Source organism: Elephantulus edwardii, unplaced genomic scaffold (assembly GCF_000299155.1).
Source record: "Elephantulus edwardii isolate Elephantulus edwardi_28Jun2011 unplaced genomic scaffold, EleEdw1.0 scaffold00155, whole genome shotgun sequence".
NCBI classification, from domain to species: domain Eukaryota; kingdom Metazoa; phylum Chordata; class Mammalia; order Macroscelidea; family Macroscelididae; genus Elephantulus; species Elephantulus edwardii.
In genome coordinates this window covers 489718-500843 of record NW_006399905.1, presented here as the reverse complement: position 1 = coordinate 500843, position 11126 = coordinate 489718, and positions in this window count along the sequence as shown.

The window sequence follows — 11126 nt, the reverse complement described above, 5'->3', positions numbered from 1 at the left end:
TACTACATTTTGTTGTTGTAATGTGCTATTGAGTAGGAACTGTAGCTGAGTCCCCAGTGGGTTTTCAGAGGCAGTAAGTTGCTCGGGAGGATATTATCTATCCTTCTACCAGGAGCTACTAACTGATTTGAAATGTACTCATTCAGAATTGGGCACATTCCGCTCTTACCAGGGCCGAGTTTGGTGCTATTTTGCACAGGATCTCTATGAGTTGCAAGTGACGACACACAACAACAACAACAACAACAACAATTACATTTTTGCCTTTCTAACATCATTTTTGCCTTTCTTGGAGCTCTGGTGAGCTCATGAGTAAGAGGTTGTTTTTGCAACCCAAAGATAAATATTTCTAATGCACCACCTCTCTTAGGAGAAAGATGGGCAATCTCTTCCTGTATAATTTACAAGCTCTGAAATCTGCAAAAAAGGTCAACTACTACAGCCTCTGAAGTTACAGCTTCTAAAAACCTGCTAGAGTGTCAAGGTCTGACTCATTGACACATAAGAAAAAAATCAGTATTCAACTCTAATGACTTTAATTAATAAAGTAACCAAAACAAGGTTTTCAGATCTTTGTTTCATATCACACTGCTATTAATTTTACTTACAGAAGAGGTCTATTATTTCTTTTTTCTTCCCTATCTCTTAGGATTTTTTTAAAAACAGATTTATTCTTCCCAAAATGTGATAAGATCTTTGCTTGTGGGGATAAAGGTAAACATAGTTACTCAATTCTACTGAGTAAAAGATTCAGAGGCCAGGTGACTTAAACCTCCCAATATAATAAATAGTTTATACAAGAAAAGATAAAACTAGATTTCCTTCCAGAAAAGAAACTGTGCGAGTAAGGGTGGGGGTGGGTAAGGCACACACTGATGAACTTGAAAGTACAGAAAATCATGAAACTGTCCCTAATATGCCTCCACTGATTTGCCAAAACTGTCTTAAAAAATGTTAAGCTATTGTTAACCATTTGAAAGCATGAAAATTGTATAAGCTGCAAACAGAAAAGTGAAGCGAGAACACAGAATCACAAATTTGTGAGTTTTTCTTTTAATGACTGACAAAAAAGCGGTCTTTGATCAAGTGGATTCTGTTCGGAGACTTTTTTTGTAGCAGATGTAAGCTCTTATCTTGAACCTATGATAGAGAAAAACTTTTAAAGATGGCTTTGGATGTCAGTTTTTCATTATTATGTAAGTTTAGGGATTTGAAACACACATAAAAATGGATGAAATAAAAGATAAAAGACACATTGCAACATGTATTCGACTACATGGTAATTTATTGATATTATAACTATTAAATAGCACATTCTATAGTAGGAATTACTCTTTTCAAAAGGTGTGGCACCGGTTCTCACTTATTTTCTCTAAAAGGAGTTTGTACAATATGAATTTATGTTAACAACACATGAACACAGTTTAACTTAGTACTTTGGTGTTTTTACTTGTTAATTTAATCTTCCTGTGTGAAAACTATCTACATTTGGTTCAATATGAATGAATTAAATGAGAAGAATATCATTTAAAAAAAAAAGACAGACAGGAAGAAGACCTAAGGTAAAACTGTCAGTAGCTTGTTAAAATCCCCGCCGTCTTTAGGGAAAAACTAATTATATCAGGTTTTAACCATGTTTTGGAAGGGGAGGTTTCTCTTGGTATCCATTAACTTAATTGGCAGAGTGGAATATTTTTAGTGGCCTTTCACCTGTAGATGGGAGTTGTAACTTTTGTAAAAAAAAAAATCATTTAGAATGGTAAAATAGAAGTTCAAAATTCAGAAGAGTCTTTTAGAAAGAAATATCTAAATCTTGAGGAAGAAGAGTCTTTCTAGATGGCCCCATAGGGAGGTTTGTGGAGCCAAATTGTGAATATTTTATGACTGATAGCTTGAGGGGTAGAATGTTTCACAGAGACACAGACAATCCTATGGAGTGATCCTCCATCATGGGATTGATTTCTTCATCTCTATCTCTTGTAGTATGGATCTTGGGAGACATGATTGCTTTATGTGTTTGATTACTAATTGAAAGGTTAATGGTTTGAACTAACGTAAAGATGCCTCAGAATAAAGTCCTGGCAATCTACTTCTGAAAGTTCATAGCCTTGAAAACCCCAAGGGCTGTGTTCAACTCTGCAACGTGTTAAATTGTCATATATCATTTGACATTCATGATGTGTATTATAAAATAGGAAGGTTAGTGATTTGCACGCTGTGGGAAGACTATATCAAAACTTTACGGGAGCTGCTTCTGGCTACCTTCATCTCCACCACTGCCCTTACCACTGCTAGACCTCCTGATAGAGGTTGTATTGTAGACTGCAGCAATGGTGGTGGCATAAGGAGTTCGAGCAGAGTCAAGTGGGAGGAAGTGAGCTGGGAGGGAGCAGAATGTGTCCTGCACTTACTGCTCTTCTACTACCTGATGAGAGAGAGAGAGAGAGAGAGAGAGAGACTGAGACTGCTACTATATGCATTTATGATATGTTAGTTTAAAATGACTAGTGATGTCATAGAGCATAGATCAAATTAACTTACGGAGAACTAACAATGACGACTAACAAGTGTTGTCTTGCTAGGAAAGCAGGGCGTTAGGCATGATGCAAATCAGAGCTCCCCTCGCCCTTCCCCAGCGCTATGGTCCAAGTTAAACATTTAGATGACTTATTAAAAGGAAATCTAATTAAAATAAACAGCAACACATTATGTAATGGAAGCCTTTAATGAATTATTTATGGAGTGCTTTGAGCCCTATGTCTTCCCCCCCCCTTGTCTTTTTTGATTCAAACTAAGGTGTTATCTGGAAATAAATAGGAATAGTCAACAAATTTAAAATCTCTTAAAGGTTTCATGGATCTTTATGGGAGAGAAGGGATTGTTAGCAAAACAGACTGAGAAAGAATGAATTTGGGCTTTTAACTAGGTAATCTGGGAATAATTGTGGAATATGTTACAATCTTCCACGGTATTTGTATCTGTGTGTGTAAGTGCAATCAAATCAGCTCTGACACACAGTGACCCACCCACTGTACCACAGTGACTTCTATATTTGAGCTCATTTTTACAGTCATTGTTACTGAAGGTTTCCTCCTTTTCATTTATCCTCTATTTACAAGCATGATCTCTTTCTCCAGGAAGAATAATATGCCCAAAGTGCTTGAGATTAAATCTCATCATCTTTGCTTCTACGGGACATTCTGACTGTCCTTCCTCTAAGGATTTGTTCTTTCTTCTGTTATTCTTCACCAACAACGTAATTGAAATGTATCAGTTTTTCTCTATCTTCCATACTCATTGTTCAACAGTTTATATCCACATGGGGAGACTTAAAATACTGTGTGTGGAGGGCATGAGGTACAACTTTATTTTCAAACTGACATCTTTGATCTTTAAGACAGATTTGCCCAACATATGTCTTTTGATTTCTTGACTGTTCCTTCTAATGGCTTTGATGGTGAATCCAAGTAAAATTCAATCCTTGACAACTTCAAGTTCTTCTACATTTGTCATGATATTGCTTATTGGTCCTCTTATGAACTTTTATTTGCTTATTTATTTTCTTTATGTTGAACTATGAACTGTAATTAATAATGAAGGCTGAAGTTTTTTATTTCCATCAAGGTTTCTTTGCTGTTTGCAAGGAAGGATGTGTCAGCTGCATCCTGCAGATTGTTAATAAATCTTCCTCCAACCTGAAATAATATTCTTCACCATTCTAACTACCAATTTCTCAGATTATTTGCTAAGCAAATATAGATTGAGTAAATTTGATAAACATACACAAAGCTAGAATGCAACTTTCTTGTCTTAAGCCATTCAGAATCCTCTTGTTCTGCTTTAACTACTGTTTCTAAGTTTCTGTACAGGTTCTGTATGAACATAATTAAATGCTCTGGAATTGCAACGCTTCACAATGTTCTAACTACCAGTCAAATTCCTTTGCTTAGTCAGTAAAATACAATTCTTAGCAGTGTCCTTTCAATGTATGACTGGAGCCACTTTTGAATGATCATTAATTCAGTTCTTAAAATGTGTAATATATCAATAATACTATTTACTAACTTAGGCAAACTCTAAGATCATCTTTCTCAGAATACAGCACAAATATAATTTTCAGATACTTAACCAGGTTGTTGTCCTTCAAATTTTTTTGGCATTGACAAATGTGTGTATCCAACATTGTCTTTGTTGAAGCACTTCAATTGGTGCTGTTTTTTTCTATTCCTGAAACCTTGTTTTGTGTCACTGTCTCCAGTGCAACTTGAACTTTGTCTTTCAATTACATCCCTTCTTGACCAAATCCTACGTTTTGGAATCATTAAATAGTGTCCAGTTATATCACTCTAGTGACTTTGTTCTGTTCCAAACACCATGTGTTCTTCCATCATCTTCCTACTTCACACAATATTTTGGCTATGGAATCCATGAAAAATACAACCTGAAGTTAGTATTTTTATACCAGTCTTTTAGTTGGAGAAGTGCTGTATATTCTTTCCTTTTAATGTTATAATCCCTTTGTTGTTTGTTGTTGTGTACTATAGCGTCAGAATTGATCCATAGCTGACACTCCAGTGGGTTTTAGAGGCAGTTAATTGCACAGGAGGAGATTGCCTATCCTTCTTCTGCAGAGCAGCTGGTGGATTTGAACTGCATGCCTTTTGAGTTTGAATCACAGCTTCTTAGCACTAGGCCACCAGTTGCTTTGTCATTTTGAGTTACTCTTCAAAATCTGTTTAGTTATCTTACTTCATTATTTCTTCCTTTCACTTTCACTGTTGTATATTTTAAAGCAAATATTAGAGTCTTTTAATATCCGTTTGGTCTTCTTTGGGTTTTTTTTTCCTTTTCAGTATTTTCCAGTAACTTTTTGTTTCTTTGTTACTGATACGCTAAAGACCTCTGATTTTTGTCGTTTGTCTTGAATACATCTAATCTATTTTTTATATAATCTCTATGTTCAAGTGTGATGTGTGAAGGTTGTACTTTGACTCTTCTGAACTTATTCTCATTTTCTTCATCTACCTCTTGCACTTGCATAGGAACAATTGATGGTCTATTTCAGTCAGTCCCTTGACCTTTTTATGACTGATGATATATCGAGCTTCTCTATCCTTTCCACAGATAAAGTTAGCTTGGTTCATTTGCATTTTCTCTGGCAAAGAAAAATTCCTATGTGTGGTTGATATTTATGTTGAGGCAGTGAAGGAGTCTTTCCTGAATTTGTTGATCTTGCCATATTCTATCACACTATCTCCTGCATAATTTATATCATTAAGGCCCTATTTTCCAATTATCTTTTTCTTGTTTCCAATTTTCACATTCCAATTGTCAGTAATTATCAATATCATTTGGTTTCATGTTTTACTAATTTCAGACTGCACACACTGGTAAAACTTCTAAATTTCTTCAACTTTGACCTTAGTGATTGGTGTATAAATTTCAATGATAGTCATATGTAATCATCTTTCTTATGGTAGTTTTCCTTGTTTTTTTTTAAACTCATTTTCATTACTATCATGTCAGACTGACTCAGGGACCCTGCAGTGGTTTATCAGAGACTGTAAATCCCATGGGAGGTGGTTACTCATCTTATCCCTCAAAACAGCTGATGAATGTTGGCAGCATAACTCTTTATCCAATTGGTTACCAGAGCTCCCCTAATCTTAGTTGTTGTTTGGTGCCTTTGAGTAGAATATAATGCATAGCATCCCTATGAACAGCAGATATGAATCCCATTTTGTATTATACCATATTCATCACCTCTGACACACTTGAACTCATTGTATCATAAATCCATCTCCTTGAGAATCTTCCTCTTCTATTGATCTTCCACCTTCTAAGCATGATATCTCTCTCGAAAGAATAGCCTCTAAAAGCAGCATGCCCAAAGTATGTGAGAGATAAAGCTTCACCATCTTTGCATCCAGGAGCTCTCTCGGTCTAGTTTCACTCTCTCCAAAGCATATCTGTTTGTTCTTTTGGCATTCAATGGAATATCCAGCAATCTTCTCCAACACCATAAATCAAAGGCATTGATTTGTCTCCTGTCATCCTCTGAAGAATTCAGAGCAATTATATGAACCCCTGCTCTCTACTAGTCTTTTTATCTAGAGATGTAAATGCTTTGGCTTTAAATATATTGTAGTCTGGCTATTTGATATTGACAAAACCTACTTTTATACAGCCAGTGATAAACTAGTTTCCCAGAAGCCACTAATTACCTAAGAAGATTAATACAGTGAATCATTTCAAGTTAATAAGCTGAAGAGAGTGAGAAGGAAACAGGAACTGACCATTTGGCCACTAGAGCTTTGTAGGAAAAGTGTAGCTTAGGAAAATCAGGCAAGATGTGCTTCTGAGTACCCCTTCCCTTTCCCCAAGATCTGGCTTCATTTCTTTTCTTGAAACTTTGTCTTTAAAGCTTCTTTTTCTCTTTCATTTCTGGATAAAAGGCATTCATTTTACTTATGGTGATAGATCACTTATGAAAGGAAATTGGACTTCATTAATGCATCTACTACTGTAATCTACAATACAATGATGTCACAGAATCAACAAAATATTATCTGCTGTGGAAATATTCCTATTCTCACACTTCACTTTGAAAACAGAACTTAAAATATATATGCTTTTTATATTTTATTATATAAAAGCTTTAAAAGCTTGCAAAAAGTGAAAAAAGCTGTGCATACTCAACTAATCCTCATCCTGTAAGAATCAAATCCTACCTGACTGAGCATACAGCTGGTTTTCAGAGGCTAGAAATTGCACTGGAAGAGTTTGCTCATCTTTCTCCTGTGCAGAGACTCTTGGATTCAAACCATCAAAGTGGCTCAGCTTCTGAATTAGAGTAAATATTTTTCTTTTAATACAAATTGTTGTTGTTACTGCATACCTTTGAGTCAGAATTGACCCATAGCTGACCCTCCAGTGGGTTTTCAGATATAGTAAATTGCACAAAAGGAGATTGTCCATCCTTTTCTCGCGGTTCAATACAAGTACAATATCTTTTCTTGAGTACTTTAAGAGAGGTATCTGTCCCTAAGAATCTCCAATTTTATGTAGATTTTTCACACTACCAGTTAAAAATTTGAGAGAAAGATTTGCAATTGTTCTGCATATTCTTATAATCAAGTAATAGTTTGAGTATATGTTTTTTTTGTTGTTGTTATTGTTTTCTTTTCTTTGCTTTCACAAGGATGAACTCAATTTCTAGGATAGTAACTGATCTAATATTTTAAGAATTATACCTCCTAAGGTGTGCTATTGTTATAATGATATTAATTGAAAAGTTTTTAGCTATATTAACACATTTAGCATTTACAACACCCTAGAAACATTGTTGTCCTCGGTATTGAGCTGAGAAACGAAGGTAGAAAATATTGGTAATTATTCTAAGGTGACACAGTAAATGATGGTGTTCATATTTAAGCTAAACAACCATTTTACTGCAATTTATCCTCACGCCTGTCCAAATCTGCTTTGCTTAATGTTCATTGAGCCCCTGCCAGTGTGCAAATAAAGAATTATTTATGTTTTGTGTTTACTATTGCGTTTTATTGGGATACATCTTGAGTCAATATATTTTGGTTTGGTTTTCTGTCCTAAATGACACTCAAATAAACGGAATCTATTACATCTGGAAGATGTATACAGTCAGTGTTCCCAAATTATATCTCTTCTCTACCTCATGATGGGCACACTGGTGGCCTTGTCTGTAGGCAATTGCTATGTTAACCCAAAGGCAGCACTTCTCTTGTGGTTTGAATCTACTAGTGGCTCCTGGACAAAGGATGAGAACTCTCTTCCCATTTGGTTTATAGGCCCAGAAACCTAAAGAACTCTGCCTTGAGTTCTACCTGATACAACCACAATGACTTTGAGTTTTCTCTCTCATGCATATTAAACAGACTAAAATGTATATACATATGCACATATGTATACACACACACACACACACACACACACACATTCTCTTAAAATATATTGTTGTTAGGTGCCCTGTGGTTGACTATGATTCATAGTGACCCTGTGAACAACAGATCTGAAGCTTGCCTTATCATATTATCCTTCTAGTGTAGGTTTTACTAAAGCTATTGTTATAGTAACTGTGTCACTCCAGCTTGTTGAAAGTCTTCCTCTCTTTCTCACCTTCCCCTTTCCCAGCATGATGTCTTTCTCTCAGAACTACAAAGAAAACTATTAAAATAGAATAAACAGAGATCTAGAATTAGAAAATAAAAAGGAAAGGACTTGCTTAGCATTTCTCAAGCTGAAAAAAAAATCAAGCCCCAGTTGCAATACATAGAGATACTATGGTAAAACTCTTGAATAGTGCAGAAAATAGCAAAAGAAGATCGATGAAATACACAGAATCACTATACTAAACAGAATTTGCCAGCAATGAAATATTTTAAGAAATATTATATGCTCGAGAGTCAATGATAGTGAAGGAAAAGTTCAAGCTGCGATGAAGGCAATGGCAAAAAATAAAGCATCAGGAATCAATGGAATGCCAAATGACATTTTTCTGTTGGCAGGTGCAGCACTGGATGTGCTTATCAGCCAATGCCATGAAATTTGGAGAAGAGCTGTTTGGTTGACTGACTCAAGGATTACCAAGGATGGTAATCAAACAGACTGAAAATTATAGAAAAATATCATTAATATTACATACAAGGAAAATACTGCTGAAGATTATTTTTGAACGGGTAAAACAGTACATAGACAGAGAACCACAAGAAGTGTAAAATGGGTTTAGAAGAGGACATGGCGTCAAGAATCTCATTGCTGATATGAGACGAAGGCTGCACAGTGGAGTGGATTTGGGGATTGCATAACAATGAAAATATTTTTCTTTTACTTTTCAAGGTGAAGAGTGAATTGGGGAGGAAATGGTGGGCAGGGAGAAAAGTGCAACAATGAATGACTGGAAACCCTACGTCTCTGTAAACTTTTATTAAAATAAATTAAAAAAAGAATGCTAGAAGTCAATTTGTGCTTTATTGATCATGCAAACACACTTGACTGTGTTGATCATAACAAGTTATGGCCAACATTGAGAAGAATGAGAATTTCAGAACACTTAATTGTGTTTATGAGAAAAAATGAAGGAAACACTACATAGTTTAAAATTAAGAAAAGTATGTATCATGATTGTATCATATTTCCATACCTGTTTAATCTGTATGATTAATAAATTAACAAAGAAAATAGTCTATGAAGAAGAATGTGGCATCAGAAAAGGAGAAAGACTCACCAATAATCTTTGATATGTAGATGAAACAACCTTGCTTGCTGCGAGTAAGGAGAACGTAAATCACTTGCTATAGAAGATCAAGAGTATTGAACACACGGTGGACTGCCAAGAGAATAACCAGCTATGTCATAGAGAGGATGAATCCAAGTTGCTCCTTGGAGACTAGGATTGTGAAGCTTAGTCTCACATACATTGAGGACACAATGCAGCCAATGCAACACATCTTTTGAAATCTTTACCTTGAATGTTGATTGTAGATCTAGGAAAATGAAACAATTGTCATTTTCTACTTCAATCTTTTCTCTAGTATAGGAAGACTAAAGTATGCCTGATCCAGACCATGATCTTTTCAAGTGTTGCTATGTAGCTTAGAGGTGGACGATGAATCAGTATGACAGAAGAGGCTAATAATGACGGAGGTTGTATACTGCCCAGCAGGAGCTTGCCCGGCTTTCTCCTCGGGAGCCAATGGTAGGTTCAAACTGCTTGCCTTTGTACTGACAGCACAACTCCTTATTCAGTAGGCCAGGAGATTTTCTACTTCTTGTTGTTGTTAGGTGCCATTGACCTGAATGACTTATAGTGACCCTACAAACAACCTATCTGAACACTGTCCTACCCAACAATGTCTGACACACTCAAGCCTATTTGACAGTCATCTTGTCAAATCACCTGATGAAGGATCTTCTCCTTCATCATTCCTCCACCTTCCCAAGCATGATGTCCCTCTCCAAGGAGTAAACTTTCCTAGCAACATGTCCAAATATGTGCATCGAAACATCATTATCCTCGTCTTCAAGAAACACTCTGGTTGCCATTTCTCCCATCATATCTGTTTATTCTTTTGGTAGTTGATGGGACATCAACAGTCTTCTCCAACACCACACTTCAAAGGCATCAATTCTTCAGCCATCCTTAGGCATTGCCTAGGTCTCAGATGCATAGCAAGTGACTGAAAGTACCATGACCTGAATTGGGCGCACCTTATTCTTCAAACTTGATATCATTACCCCTCAATAATTTAGAGCAGTCCTTAACTACAAACTTTCCCATGTGATATATATACTTGGTACCAGCCATCAGAAGATCAGAAGACATATTGCACCGAGATCTTTTACTAGTTAAAACAAATGAATTAAATAAATGCAGTTGTCATTTCTTTCTCTATTTTGTGATATCTAAGAAACTACTTAGTAAATGGAGCAGGACCAAATAGTTTTCCCTTCAGTGGTTCATAAGACAGTATGAGATTAAATCATCTTAACTACGCCTAACAATATCAACAAGAAAGTAGTAAAGATATGTAAGGGGTACTTCAAAACTGTAGAAATTAAATTTTATATTATAACTATATATTAATTCATAAAAGCTATATATAGCTTTATAATTTTATAATTACGTTTAAGTACTTTATAGGAGCATCATGGAAAAGGTCTCCAATAAATTTCCACATGAAAAATATTTCAGGATATTGTAAAAATTATTTTAAAAGGGGGAAAATAAAATATATGAAAGAAAGAGTAACCAAAGTGGTTTTCCTTTTCCTACGACTTCTATTTTTGTCTTTAAACGATTTAATTCTGTCCAAATTTTTATTCCATGACTACTTGAAAATTATTAAAGACTCCATAGTTTAATTGGATTTGTAACTACTCTGATGTAAAAAACAAAACGAAAAACCAACCAAGAAACAAACAAATAGCGTTGCTATATGTTGTTGTTGTTATGTGCCATCGAGTCGTTTCCGACTCATAGCGACCCTATACACAACAGCTCTAAACCCTGCTCTATCCTGCGCCAACCGCACCGCCTCCGACACACCCATCCCGATTACCCCAGTCACCGAATCAATCCATCTCATGGA